This window comes from Rattus norvegicus, chromosome Y (assembly GCF_036323735.1).
Source record: "Rattus norvegicus strain BN/NHsdMcwi chromosome Y, GRCr8, whole genome shotgun sequence".
NCBI classification, from domain to species: domain Eukaryota; kingdom Metazoa; phylum Chordata; class Mammalia; order Rodentia; family Muridae; genus Rattus; species Rattus norvegicus.
This window is the reverse complement of record NC_086040.1, coordinates 2,090,543-2,105,886: the sequence shown is the minus strand read 5'-3', so window position 1 is coordinate 2,105,886 and position 15,344 is coordinate 2,090,543. Positions and strand designations below refer to the sequence as shown.

At 35.9% G+C, this 15,344-nt stretch overlaps 1 long non-coding RNA gene across 1 annotated transcript; it reads right to left on the bottom strand.

Moving 5' to 3' along the window:
* Positions 1–3,030: 3,030 nt before the first annotated feature.
* LOC134484455 (uncharacterized) lies at positions 3,031–5,048 on the bottom strand. The gene is made up of 3 exons (XR_010061911.1): positions 4,689–5,048; positions 3,556–3,729; positions 3,031–3,355 (listed from the first exon to the last, which is right to left on the bottom strand). It is a non-coding gene; the product is annotated as an uncharacterized LOC134484455 (long non-coding RNA).
* Between the last annotated feature and the right edge of the window lie 10,296 nt (positions 5,049–15,344).

The following is a 15,344-nucleotide window of genomic DNA, read 5'->3' as shown; positions in this document are numbered from 1 at the left end:
CCCTAATATTCCACTTTATACCAGACAGAGTTGCTAAAACACAGGATATAACAGATACAGACAAGGATGTAGAGAAAGAGGAACACTCTTACATTGTACGGTTGATTGCAAGATGATACAGCCACTCTTGAAATCTCCCTTAATATTCCCTAGAATATTTGATGGAGTACTACCTTAAAACCAACCAATACCAGTCCTGGACATATGACCAAAAGATATTGAAACATATAACAAACACACATAGCCAGAACCAGGAAAGTACCAAGATATACTTCAAGAGGGTACCAGATACAGAAAATATTGTCATTTACAAAATGGAGTACTATAATTTAAAACAATGACTTCATGAAATTCATAAACAAGAAGATGTAGCTAGAAAATATGCTGAGCAAAGTAAATCAATCATACACATGCACACAAACAAAAAGTAGTTGTGGTGTGAAGTCACTGATAAGGGAATATTAGTCCAAAAACATGGATAACCTAAAATAAAATCACAGACTACCTGAAGCTAAAGAAAAAGGATGGCTAAACAATGATGGATGTTTTAATCTTTTATAGAAGAGGCAAAGAAAAATATTCATAGGAAGAGATATGGAGACAATGTTTGGCATAGATCCTGAAAGAATGGCCCTTTAGAGTCTGCCCCACCTGAGGGTGAGGCACTTATATGTAACACTGTTCATACCAAGAAGTGCATGTTGAGAGGTGCCTGACAGAGCTTTTTCTGAGAGGCACTGTCACAGTGTGAATTGTAGAAAGACAAATGTTCACACTCAGTATTTGAACTGAAAATATGGTGCTCATTGTAGGACGTAAAGATATGAAGGATCCAAAGGATAAAAACAAAGTACCAACTAACCAGTGTTCTCTGGAACTAAATCACCATCCAAAAAGCACACAGGGGAGACAGGTGACTAAACCTCCATGTGTAGCAGAAGATGGCCCTGTTGATCTTCACTCTAGGTGAATTCCTGAGTCCTGAAAAGGGTAGATGCCCTTGTGTAGGGAAATATCAGCGTGAGAAAAAGGAAAAGATGGGTGTTTTGGTAAAGGAACACTGTCATAGATAAAAGTGAAGGGGGATTGGATATGTGTTTTCTGAACAGTAATCTGCGAAAGGTGATAACATTTGTACTGTAAGTAGAAAAAAAATCCAGGAAAAATATTGCAAGCATCATGTTGATTGTGAACTTGTAAAATAAAGTTTCATACTCCCAAATATATAAATATATTTGACATTTAGAGGAAGAGTAGAGTCATAGCAAAACATATCCAAACAAGACCAAATTATACAATACATCTTTCATCATCATATACAATTCTGGGAACCCTGATGTATTTAACAGTTCAGCAAAGATCTCTTTTCTTGTGAGAATAAAGAGCCTCTTCCTTAGGCCACATTTGCTCAATGCAGGAAACTTTGCTTGATGGACATCTTATGGATTTGGCTTCTCCAATGTCTGTGGGTACTCTTTGCACAGTAGCTTTTAATTTCTGAGCTCCACACCTTGATATTAATGTCCTTTTGTAGGGAATATTCTGAAAACACTCAATTTTCTTTGGTGCTTTCTGCTACTATGGTGCAATTTTCCATTACCTACCCACTCCTACTTATTTCTTACCTGCAATATATGAACATGTGTGTGATTCTGCTAATTTCTGCTGCCAGTGTGAAAGGTAGCCTGGCCTCCTTGGACAATAGCTGTATCACTTTCTGGGGTAGCAGGCCCCGGAGGAAACCAGGAAACCCCCACAATTGCATTCTAAGTTCAGGCGTACTCCTTCCACAATGCTTTCCACTTTTTTGAATTTGAGGGAAGGCACTGACATTATAGTGGTTTTCTCTTTTCTGAGAACTGTGCCCAGATTTTCTCTGATACAGTTACGGCCTCTCTTCTGCTACTGTCTTGACTGTAAATTTAGCTTCATTGTACTCTATTCTTTTTGGGAAACTGCACATTTCAAAATGCCTTTGTTTCTAAATTGTTTTGGTTTTGTTTTACCTTGACCCTTCCACAGGCTGTAAACAGGTCTGCTGCAGCCAAAAGCTCTTCTGCTTTAGAATGGTCTCCACCAAATAAGTTAGTGGATAACCTTTAAACATTAAACTCTGGACATTTAGACATGAAGCTAGATTCTTCTCTAGAATCTGTAGAAATCAAGTATTATTTTTCAATACCATGCTCCCAGAAATAAGACTCAGACTCAAAACAAGTTTAATAATAACTTGTTCATATAGGTACGCTCTTCTCTGAATAGTTCGCCACTAAAACAACCCATTAATTATAATATAAATTCTGTCTCATGACCGGTTACCTCTCATGTTTCATGTGTCCATCACCTCATACTTTGAGTGAAGCCAAATTCAACCCCACCACAAAAAACAAACAATTAGAAATAAATAAACTGCAGATACCATAATTTAGAAGAGGGTGAAGCTAATGATGTTCAGTAACAAGCTCCAATGAAGATAGAACTCGAGAGAAGGCCCCGAATCCTGACTCTCTAACTGATGCTATACTCTTGATAAAGACAGGAGGCTACCTTTGCTATACAATGACAGACCCAGACCTACCAAGTGATTGACTGTGACAACTGTAGATAATTGATACCCCACAAACACAATATGGGGACAACTGTGGTTGAATTAATGAAAAATCCATTTAAGCAGCAAAGGAGAATTATCTCATTGAAGATGAGTGCTCTCAATTAACTTGAATACAACAATATCTTTAAGACTTTGACCCATTCACCATGCAGCGCTGGTACAGTACATGAAAAATCTATATACACAAAGCAGAGTACTGCTTGTCTTGCCACAATGAGATAAAACACAAATTACCCTCAATAGACGTAAAGCCTCAGGAATAGGAGAGTAAAGGTGTGGTGGATGTTAGATGGGAAAACCTCTTGTAGACAGGATGAGGAACACGCAGATGGTAGAATTTGAAAGGATAATTGGACTATAAAAATATTAAACAATAAGAATGATTTTAAAAAGTCTAATAATCATTTACAAAAAATGTGTTTTCTTATTTCAACAATTTATTGACTGGTTACACTGTGTCTATTGTGACATCCATAGAATGTATCTGCTTAGCATTTAAGTGGAATAATGGGTTTCTCACAGATAGCACTTTATTTTTCTTTATTCGAGCCAGTAGTCATTCTACGATGTCCAGATGAACTACAATTTGCCTGAACATGGGTATTGAATATGGGATGTAGTCACCATAATATGATTGAAATTGTTCACCAGAAGAGTCACAGCATCGTTCTTGTTTTACATAGAAGGTGTTGTCCTTACAGCTATACGAGATGTTAACTTTGGTGGCCATTCATATAGTGTTATCTGTAAAAGAAATGACATTTTCATTTATATATGGAACCTAGACATTTGTGATCATGCTCATAATAACTACTATTTATTAATGAACATAATTACCTAAGAGATATGAATAGCAATTTGTGTAAGAGCAACATAGACATGTACTACTTGGGGAAGCATAGACTGAATAAAAAAAAAATTGAGGCCAGTTTGAAATGTCTTACCTAGAGAATTTCAGCGGTATTCTCCAGCAATGTCCTTGATCTTTTTGGCTAAGTATCCTTCAGTTGCATTACAGTTGATACAAGCAAAAGACAGCATATACACAACAATTGGATGTGAATAAAATTGAAATTAGTGTCAAATTTCCAAAATCAAACAGAGAGAATGTTGAAAATCTGCAATAGGAAAGTAAACAAAACAAAACAAAAAATAAATTAAAATAAAAACAAAAGCCAAAAAACTAAGGATGAAGTCAAAGCTCAATCATGAAAAAAAAAAAAAAAAAAAAAAACGGAAGCAAACCAACAAACGAACAAACAAACAAAAAATACCCCAAGATATAAAAATGGAGAAAATGAATTTTAACACCACCCCATGTTTATAATGTTGTTATTTTTCGTATACTGACGTTACATATTTTAGATGAATGTGAGTGAAAAGAAAAATAGAAATAAACTACAAAATTGCAATCTAAAAAGAGATTGTATAAAAGGGCTAAAATATATTCATTAATAGCAACAATCAATTTATGAAGGCACTTGAAATTACATACAAAAAGGAAATTGTCTATAGAAAGAACACTAACAACATAAAAATATCAAAACTATATACTCAGAATAAAAAAAATATGAGATAAAACCATTTAAGTTTCCTAATAGAGCCATGATGATTTCTATTTAGCAAACCCTACATTATTTATAGTTTATCACATTTCATTTCTGACATTAGGTCAATAACACAGAACATATATTTAGGAGGAAAAAGGAAGTAAACAAAAACCATTCTACAAAAGAGAGGGAATAAGGGAATTCACCGAATATTAAAACAATATAATGCTGAGTAACAAGTACTTTAAGTATTTTTATCAATGCAGGCTGAATCAGAGGTTCTGTTCAGAGTTCAATACATAATTTGTAATTTAAAATTTTTTATACTCAACAATTATAGAAGACAGTGATTAGAAACTTCTAAATCTCAAACAGAAATGGATCAAGTGTAACAGATCTATGGTGCGCGAAGGGAACAATTCTTTCCTTTCAGTAGTTCCTTCAGAATTTCCATGGTTTTACAAATATCTGCCAAAACACTTTCTGTCCTATGTTAATGTTAGTACAATTGCCTATATACAGCTTACCTCTAGTAAAATCTTCAGGAAGACAAAAATGGTTGCAAGCACAATGCTGCCAAGAAATATGAATTCAAGGTTCATGGCAGTTTTCTGTTACGTTTACTAATTTAGAATCTGGTAACAGCAGTTGTAACAAAAAACATAGAATAGTCTTTGAAAAGAACCTAATAGCTCGTGATCTGCCTTATGATAGCTGCCTGAATTGCTTGTGCCAGGCCTTATACACTGTTGGTGCGGTCATAAAATAGGATTTTTTTTTACACAAGAGTGACCTCAGAATCACTCTACAATCAACTGCTTGAATTAGTCTAGTACACAGGAAATCAGATGATCGCTTGATATAACTTTACGCAATCTAGGACAGGATACATCTAAAAGAGAAAGCAAGAATAAGAGATTATGAGATACAGTCTAAAAGATGATAAATGGGCAACAGGTCATAAACAGACTAACCAAAAATGCAACATAAAAATATTAACAATGTTTTGCAATTTAAAGTTGCTTTATTTCATGGAATTCTATTGACTCAAGTAAGATGAATAAACACACTCACACACACACACACACACAAACACATACACACACATTTTTCATCTACACAAAGAATACAATATAAAGAATATTTTCAAAACCGAGATACCTTCATGAACATATTGATGAAGTGGATATGTGTACAGCTTTAGCCTGTGGTGGTCTGATAGGACGCATGGGATTATTTCTCTCTTTCTGTACCTGTTGAGGACTGTTTTATGATCGATTATACAGTCAGTTTTGGACAAAGTACCATGAGGTGGTGAGAAGAAGATATATCCTTTTGTTTTAGGGGAGAATCTTGTATAAATATCTGTTAAGTCCATTTGATTCCCGACTTCTCTTAGTCTGTGTATGTCTCTGTTTAATTTCTGTTTCCTTGATGTGTCCATTGATGAGATTGGCGTGTTGAAATCTCCTACTATTATTGTGTGAGGTTCAATGGGTGTTTGAGCTTTAGTAAGGTTTCTTTTACGTATGTAGGTGCCCTTGTATTTGGGGCATAGATATTTAGGATTGAGAGTTCATCTTGGTGGATTTTTCCTTTGATGGATATGAAGTGTCCTTCGTTATCTTTTTTTATGACATTTAGTTGAAAATTGATTTTATTTGATATTAGAATGGCTACTCCAGCTTGCTTCTTCTGACCATTTGCTTGGAAAGATGATTTCCAGCCTTTCACTCTGAGGTAGTGTCTGTCTTTGTCTCTGGGGTGTGTTTCCTGTAGGCAGCAGAATGCAGGGTCCTCGTTGCGTATCCAGTTCGTTAATCTATGTCTTTTTTTGGGCAGTAGAGACCCTTGATGTTGAGAGATATTAAGAAATAGTGATTATTGCTTCCTGTTGTATTCATATTTGGATGTCAGGTTATGTTTGTGTGCTTTGCTTCTCTTTGTTTTGTTGCCTAGACGATTAGTTTCTTGCTTCTTCAAGGGTGTAGCTTGCCTCCTAAGTTGGGCTTTACCATTTATTATCCTTTGTAGTGCTGGATTTGTAGAAAGATATTGTAGGAATTTGGTTTTGTCATGGAATATCTTGTTTTCTCCATCTATGTTAATTGAGAGTTTTGCAGGTATACAGTAACCTGGGCTGGCATTTGTGTTCTCTTAGGGTCTGAATGACATCTGTCCAGGATCTTCAGCTTTCATAGCCTCTGGCAAAAAGTCTGGTGTGATTCTGATAAGTCTGCCTTTATATGTTGCTTGACCTTTTTCCCTTACTGCTTTTAATATTCTTTCTTTATTTTGTGTATTTGGTGTTTTGACTATTATGTGTCGGGAGGTGTTTCTTTTCTGGTCAAATCTATTTGGAGTTCTTTAGGATACTTGTATACCTATGGGTATCGCTTTTTTAGGTTAGTGAAGTTTTCTTCTATGATTTTGTTGAAGATATTTACTGGTCCTTTGTGCTGGGATTCTTCACTCTCTTCTATACCTATAATCCTTAGGTTTGATCTCATTGAATCCTGGATTTCCTCTATGATTTGGAACAGTAGCTTTTTCCGCTTTACATTATCTTTGAAAATTGAGTCGATGATTTCTATGGAATCTTGTGCTCCTGAAATTCTCTCTTCTATCTCTTGTATTCTGTTGGTGATGCGTGTATCTATGACTTCATGTCTCTTCCTTTTCTTTTCTATATCCAGGGTTGTTTCCCTGTGTTCTTTATTGACTGCTTCTATTTCCATTTTTAATTTCTTCAATTGTATGATTGTGTTTTCCTGGAATTCTTTCAGGGATTTCTGTGATTCCTCTCTGTAGGATTCTACATGTTTATTTATGTTTTCCTGTGTTTCTCTAAGAGAGTTCTTCATGTCTTTCTTGAAGTCCTCCAGCATCATGATAAAATATGGTTTTGAAACTACCTCTTGCTTTTCTGGTGTGTTTGGATATTCCTTGTTTGCTTTGGTGGGAGATTGGGCTCCGATAATGCCATATCGTCTTGGTTTCTGTTGCTTGGATTCCTGCGCTTGCCTCTCGCCATCAGATTATCTCTAGTGTTACTTTGTCCTGCTATTTCTGACAGTGACTAGACTGTCCTATAAGCCTGTGTGTCAGCAGTGCGGTTGATCTGTTTACCTGTTTTCTTTCAGCTAGTTATGGGAACAGAGTGCTCTGCTTTTGGGCGTGTATTTTTTCCTCTCTACAGCTCTTCAGCTGTTCCTGTAGCCATGTGTCTTGAGTTAACCAGGCAGGTCCCTTGGAGCAGGAAGGTTTGCCTTGCCAGTTGTCCCGAGGCTCAAGTTTGCTCATGGGGTGTTGCTTATGAGCTCTCTGCGGGGCAGAAACCAGGAAGATCTGCGCCACCCTTTTTGGGAGCTTCAGTGCACCAGGCCTGGTTCCAGATGGCGTTTTGTGTTTTCCTCTGGAATCAGTAATGTGGGCAGAGTGTAGTCTCTTCTGGTTTCCCAGGCATGTCTGTCTCTCTGAGGGTTTAGCTCTCCCGCCCACAGGATTTGGGTGCAGAGAACTGTTGATCCATTCAGTCCCTTCAGGTTCCATTGGTGTCTCAGATACAGCAGCCCCGCTGCCCCTGTGCCCTTATCCAAGGGAAGCCAGGGGCCATATATAGTTCACCTTGTGCCAAGGATGTGGGCAGGGTTGTGCAGTGTTAGTGGAATCTTCCTCTCTGCAGTCTAAGGAGTACCCACTTTTCTCGGCGGTGAGCTCTCTCTTCCATGGGGTTTGGGAGCAGTGAGCTGGAGGCAGGGAACGCGAGATTGGGCCACAGTCTTGATTTCTGAAAAAATTTAGGTACTTGGGCCAGAAAACTCTCTTCACTACAATAGTGCGTCTTTTTTCTTTCTTTCTTTTGTTAAGGCATGCTATTTTTCAAACTATCTCAAACAGATTTTCTAGCACCATTATATTCAACAAAATTAAAACTGCAACAGTTTTGAAAATTAAAACATTTAAAGCAAAACTCATTAAAAGAGCTCCTCAGGCACCAATACTCCATAGGACAGACTGCCACTTCTGGACGCCTCTGCCCACATCCCTGTTCCATGGGCAAACTGCGCAGTGACTCTGCAATATGGAATACGAATACGGAGAGAGCCAATTGCTATTACCTGTGGTTCAGTACTGTGCCCAGGACTGAACTAAACTGGACAACCAACTACCTTCACCAAAAGACCTTGGAGGAGATAGCTTGAACTTCAGAAGTGGGGACACTCCTGGGAAATAAAGGGTGTCATCATTCAAGACACAAGAGGGAATTTCCTGAGGCCAACTGTGTCCCTTGGCTCAAGAACTTGGAGCAACAAGGGGCAGGACCCTTCTGCTCCCTTCCTGCATCTAGAGCTGAACAAATAGTAACCAGGAGTTGCTACAGACTTGACATCAGTGTTCCTGTTCTCAGAAAAGACAGAAAAAAACAGGAAAACAGTATTAAAGAGTGCTGACACAGAGTCCTATAGGAAGATCAAGTGACTCTCAGAAACACCAAGATAAGCAAACAACAGAGACAAGTCAATAGCTAGGGGCAAGTGCAGGAAAGTTAGAAACAGAATCCAAGACTACTTCGAATCATCAGAGTCCAATTCTCCTATCAAAGAAAATACTGGAATCCAAACACCAGAAAAGCAAGATTTTGATTTAAACTCACATTTCATGATGCTGATTGACGTCTTTAAGAAGGAAATAAATAACTCCCTTAAGAAATGCCAGACAACACAAATAAATGAGTAGAAGAGGTTCATGAGGAAACACAAAAATCACTGAAAGCATTAAAGGGAAACACAACCCAAGTTTCAGAGCAATTAAAGAAAACCGTCCAGGATATAAAAATAGAAATAGAAACAATAAAGAATGCAAAAGGGTGTACAAACCAGGAGATACAAAAGATCCGCAGACATTAGCAGAGATCCGCAGTCATAGACTGAGGCATCACAAACAGAATACAAGAACAGAAGAGAATCTCAGGAGGAGAACATACCATAGAAAACTTGATACAACCCTAAACATTGATCTAAAAGTCAAAAGGCTCCTGTCCCAAATCATCCAAGAAATCCAGGACAGAATAAGAAAATCAAACATAAGGATAATAGGTAGAGAAGAAACTTAAGAGTTCCAAATTAAAGGCCCAGTAACTATCTCTAACAAAATCATACAAGAAAAGTTTCAAAACTTAAATAAGAGATGCCCATAAACATACAAGAAAGCTATAGAACTCCAAATAGATTGGACCCGAAGAGAAATAAAAACCATCACATAACACTTAAAACACCAAATGCACAAACCAAAGAAAGAGTATTGAAATAGAAATGGAAAAAGGTCAAGCAAGTGACGTGTAAAAGCAGGCCCATAAGAATTAAACCAGAATTCTCACCAAAGACTATGAGAGCCAGAGGATCCTGGACAGATGTCATACAGACTCTCAGAGAACACAAATGCCAGCCCAGTCTACTATATGCAGCAAAATTGGAAATTAACTTAGTTGGAGAAACCAAGATATTTTATGAGAAAACCAAATTTACACAATATCTTTCTACAAATCAAGTCCTACAAATAATAATTGATGAAAAATTCCAACATAAGAAGGGAAACTACACCCTAGAAAAAGCAAGTAAGAAATCTGCTTGAAACAAAAGGAGTCACACAAATAATAAATATACATTTACTTTTAAAAATCAATTTTAAATATCTCTTAATATCAATGATCTTCTTCCCCATTAAAAAGATATACACATAAAGACTAAATATGTAAAAAGCACTCAGCATTATGAAGCATTTGGAAACACACCTTAGTTACAAAAGGGGCATTACCTAAGAGAAATAGGATAGAAAACAATATTCCGAGTAATTAGTCCCAAGACACCTACCAGGACTAGCCATTCTAATATCAAATAATATCAACCTCCACCCAAAGGTTATAAGAAAAAGACACCTCCTATTTATCAAATTAAGAACAAATATAATAAACACTGAACCCTGATTATTTATTCTTCAAATACAAAGGCACCTACATTCATAAAAGAAACCTTATAAAAGCTGAAAGCATACAAGGAAACAATCACAATGATAGTGGAAGATTTTGATATCACATTCTTCATCAATGAACAGATCTTGGAAACAGAAAATAAAAAACATAGAGAAATGAGAAGAGGTTATGAACCAAATGGATGTAACAGATAACTGTACAATATTTCATTAAAAAATAAAAGCAAGATATAACCAAAAAACAAAGTATATCCAAAAAACAAACAAACAAACAAAAAAGATACTCTCTAAGCACCTCATGATGGCTTCTATATAATTGATCATACAATTGTTCACAAAACAAGACTCAAAGGATAAAAAAATGTTAAAGTAATTCCAAGCATAATTTCAGATCACCACATACTAAATCCAGTTTTCAACAACAACAAAAATTACAGAAATCTCACATATAGCGGGAAGGTGAACAATGCTCTACTCCATGATAACTCGGTCAAGTAGAAATAAAAAAGAATTTAACGACTTTTTAGAATTTGTTTAAAATGTAGCAAAAGATATCCAAACTTATGTGACATTATGAAAACGGTTCTAAGATTACAACTCATAGATCTGTGTTCCCCCATCAAAAAACAAAAAAACAAAAACAAAACAAAAACAAAAACAAAAAAGAGAAAGAAAAACAAACAGACAAAAACTGGATACATCATGAAAAGAAAGAACAACAAAAAGTATACACCACAGATGAAAAACAAACTCTGGGATGAAATCAAACAAGTAGTGGTATATATTATATATCTATCTATCTATCTATCTATCTATCTATCTATCTATCTATCTATATCTATATGAATATATATATACATATATATATACACACATATATGTGTGTGTGTATATATAGATATATATGTATACATGCATATATATATATATATATTCCTGTCAGACCTTCATAGAACATGTAAATATAACTGTCCAAACTACTTCATAAAATAGAAACAAAAGGAAGACTACTCAAATACGGCTATGAAGCAACAATCATGTTTATACCCACACCAAAAAAGGCCCAATAAGGTAAGAGATTTTAATACTAATATCCCTTATGAATGTCAAATAAAAATCAGTCAATAAAATATTATCAAACAGAATCCATGAAAATGTCAAAGTGATCATCCATAATGATCCAGTAGACATCTTCCCAGTGAGGCAGTGATGGTTCAATACACAGAAATCCACCATCATAATCTACTATATAAACAAACTGAAAGAGGGTAAAAGACACATGGTCATCTTATTAGATGCTAAGAAATCATTTGATATATTTCAACACATTTACACGTTAATATTCATGGAAATACTAGCAATTCAAAGCCTATATCTAAACATTGGATAAGCAATATAGAGGGAACCAGAAGACAAACTAAATGGTGAGAATCTTATAGAAATCACACAAAAATATAAACCTAGAGAAGCCTGCCCATTTCCTCCTACTTATTCAAATAGTATTGGAGTCAAAGCAATCTAACAGCTAAAGGAGGTCAAAGGGAAACAAATAAGAAAGGAAAAAGTTAAAATATCAGTCTTTGCTGACGATATGAAAGTATACTTAAGTGCTCAAAAGGTTTTACCAGAAACCTACTAATCTGATAAACATTTCAGCAAAGTCACTAGATACATTACCTAACATAAATCATTTGCCTTCCTCTTCTCAAAGGTTAAACAAGCTGAAAAGAAATTATGGAAATGACATTTTTTTCTACAGTCACAAAGGATAAAAAAAAATCTCATTGGCACTGTACATAAGTAAGTGAAAAATCTGTATGAGAAGGAGTTCAAGTTTCTGTCGAAGAAATTGAAGATCTTAGAAGATGGAGAGATATCCCATGTTTCTGGATGGGCAGGATAAATATTGGAAAAATGGACAACTTGTCAAAAGCAATCTCCAGATTCAAAGAAAATGCCATCCAAATACCACTTCATTTTTTTCATAGAGTTAGAAAGAAAATTTTTCAAATTCATTTTGAATGACAAAAGAAAAGAAAAAGAAAAAAGCAGGATATCAAAATCTGTCATGAACATCAAAAGAACTTCAGGGAAGAATCGCCATTCATGAAATAATGTTATATTGTAGAGCAACAGTGATATAAAATGAATTGTAATTGAACAGAGACAGGCTGTTCAATCATTGGAATAAAATTGAAGACCCAGAAATGTACTGACACGTCTTTGGTCACTTGATCTTTGAATGAAGGACTAAAACTATTCAGTGGAAAGAAAATAGCATTTTCAACAAATGATGCTGATTCAACTGGAGATCAGCATGTAAAGAATGTAAATCTTCCCATTCTTACCTCTTTCTACAAAACTTAAATCCAAGTGGACCAAGGTCCTACATATCAAATCAGATACACTCAAATGAAAAGAAGAGAAATTGGGGAAGAAACTTAAACAAGTGGTCACTTGGGACATTTTCCAAATAGAACACCAATGTCTTATGCACTAATATCAAGATTTAACGAATGGGACATCATAAACCTGCAAAGCTTCTGTAAGACAAAGGAAACTCCCATTAGGACAAAACAACAACCCACAGATTGCAAAAAGATCTTCTCCAATCCTACGTGTGAAAGACAGCTAATATCTAATATATACAAAAACTCCAGAAGTTAGACCCCAGTAAAAGCAAGTAATTAAAAATTAGGATACATATTTAAACAACAAATTCTCAGTTGAAGAATATAAAATGGTGGAGAAGTGCCTAAAGAAAAGTTCAATATCTTTAGTCATATGAAAAATGAGAATCAAAACTACCCTAATATTCCACTTTATACCCGACAGTGTGGCTAAAACACAGGATATAACAGATACAGGCAAGGATGTAGAGAAAGAGGAACACTCTTACATTGTAGATTTGATTGCAAGATGATACAGTCACTCTTGAAATCTCCCTTAATATTCCCAAGAATATTTGATGTAGTACTACCTTAAAATGAATCAATACCAGTCCTGGACATATGACTAAAAGATGTTGAAACATATAACTAACACACATAGCCAGAACCTGGAGAGTACCAAGATATACTTCAACAGGGTATCATATAAAGAAAATATTTTCATTTACAAAATGGAGTACTTGAATTTAAAACAATGATTTCATGAAATTCATAAACAAGAAGATGTAGCTAGAAAATATGCTGAGCAAAGTAAATCAATCATACACATGCACACAAACAAAAAGTAGTTGTGGTGTGAAGTCACTGATAAGGGAATATTAGTCCAAAAACATGGATAACCTAAAATAAAGTCACAGACTACCTGAAGCTCAAGAAGAATGATGGCTAAACAATGATGGATGTTTCAATCTTTTTTAGAAGAGGCAGAGAAAAATATTCATAGGAAGAGATATGGAGACAATGTTTGGAGTAGATACTGAAAGAATGGCCCTCTAGGGTCTGCCCCACCTGAGGGTGAGGCACTTATAATTAACACTGTTCATACCAAGAAGTGCATGTTGAGAGGTGTCTGACAGAGCTTTTTCCTGAGGGGCACTGTCACAGTGTGAATTGTAGAAAGGCAAATGTTCACACTCAGTATTTGAACTGAAAATATGGTGCTCATTGGAGGATGTAAAGGAATAGAGGATCCAAAGTATAAAAACAAAGTAACAACTAACCAGTGTTCTCTGGAACTAAATTAACATCCAAAAAGCACACAGGAGAGACATGTGACTAAACCTCCATGTGTACAAGAAGTTGGCCCTGTTGATCTTCACTCTAGGTGAATTCCTGGGTTCTGAAAAGGGTAGATGCCCTTGTGTAGGGAAATATCAGCGTGAGAAGAAGGAAAAGATGGGTGTTTTGGTAAAGGAACACTGTCATAGATAAAAGTGAAGGGGGATTGGATATGTGTTTTCTGAACAGTAATCTGTGAAAGGTGATAACATTTGTACTGTAAGTAGAAAAAAAATCCAGGAAAAATATTGCAAGCTACATGTTGATTGTGAACTTGTAAAATAAAGTTTCATACTCCCAAATATATAAATATATTTGACATTTAGAGGAAGAGTAGAGTCATAGCAAAACGTATCTAAACAAGACGAAAATATACAATACATCTTTCGTCTTCATATACAGTTCTAGGAACCCTGATGTATTTAACAGTTCAGCAAAGATCTCTTTTCTTGTGAGAATAAAAAGCCTCTTCCTTAGGCCACATTTGCTCAATGCAGGAAACTTTGCTTGGTGGACATCTTATGGACTTGGCTTCTCCAACATCTGTGGGTACTATTTGCACAGTTGTTTTTCATTTCGGAGCTGCACATATTGATTTTAATGTCCCCTTGCAGGGAATATTCTGCAAACACACAATTTGTCTTTGGTGCTTTCTGCTACTATTGTGCAATTTTCCATTACCTACCCACTCCTACTTATTTCTAACCTGCAGAATATGAACATGTGCGTGATTCGGCTAATTTCTGCTGCCAGTGTGAAAGGTAACCTGGCTTCCTTGCAGAACAGCTGTGTCACTTTTCTGGGGTAGCAGGACCCTTGGAGGAAACCAGGAAACCCCCACAACGGCATTCTAAGTTCACGCACACTCCTTCCACATTGCTTTCCACTTTTTGGAGATTGATGGAAGGCATTGACATTATAGTGGTTTTCTCTTTTCTGAGAACTGTGCCCAGATTTTCTCTGTAACAGTTATGGCCCCTCCTCAGCTACTGTCTTGATTGTAAATTTAGCTTCATTGTATTCTATTCTTTTGGGCAAACCGCACGTTTCAAAATGCCTTTGTTTCTAAATTGTTATGGTTTTGTTTTACTGTGACCCTTCCACAGGCTGTAAACAGGTCTGAAGAAGCCAAAAGCTCTTCTGCCTTAGAATGGTCTCCACCAAATAAGTTAGTGGATAACCTGTAAACTTTAAACTCTGGACATTTAGACATGAAGCTAGATTCTTCTCTACAATCTGTAGAAATCAAGTCTTATTTTTCAATACCATGCTCCCAGAAATAAGACTCAGAATCAAAACAAGTTTAATAATAACTTGTTCATATAGGTACGCTCTTCTCTGAATTAGTTCACCACTGAAACAACCCATTAATTATAATCTAAATTCTGTCTCATGACTGGTTACCTCTCATGTTTCATGTGTTCATCACATCATACCGTGAGTGAAGCCAAATTCAATCCTCCA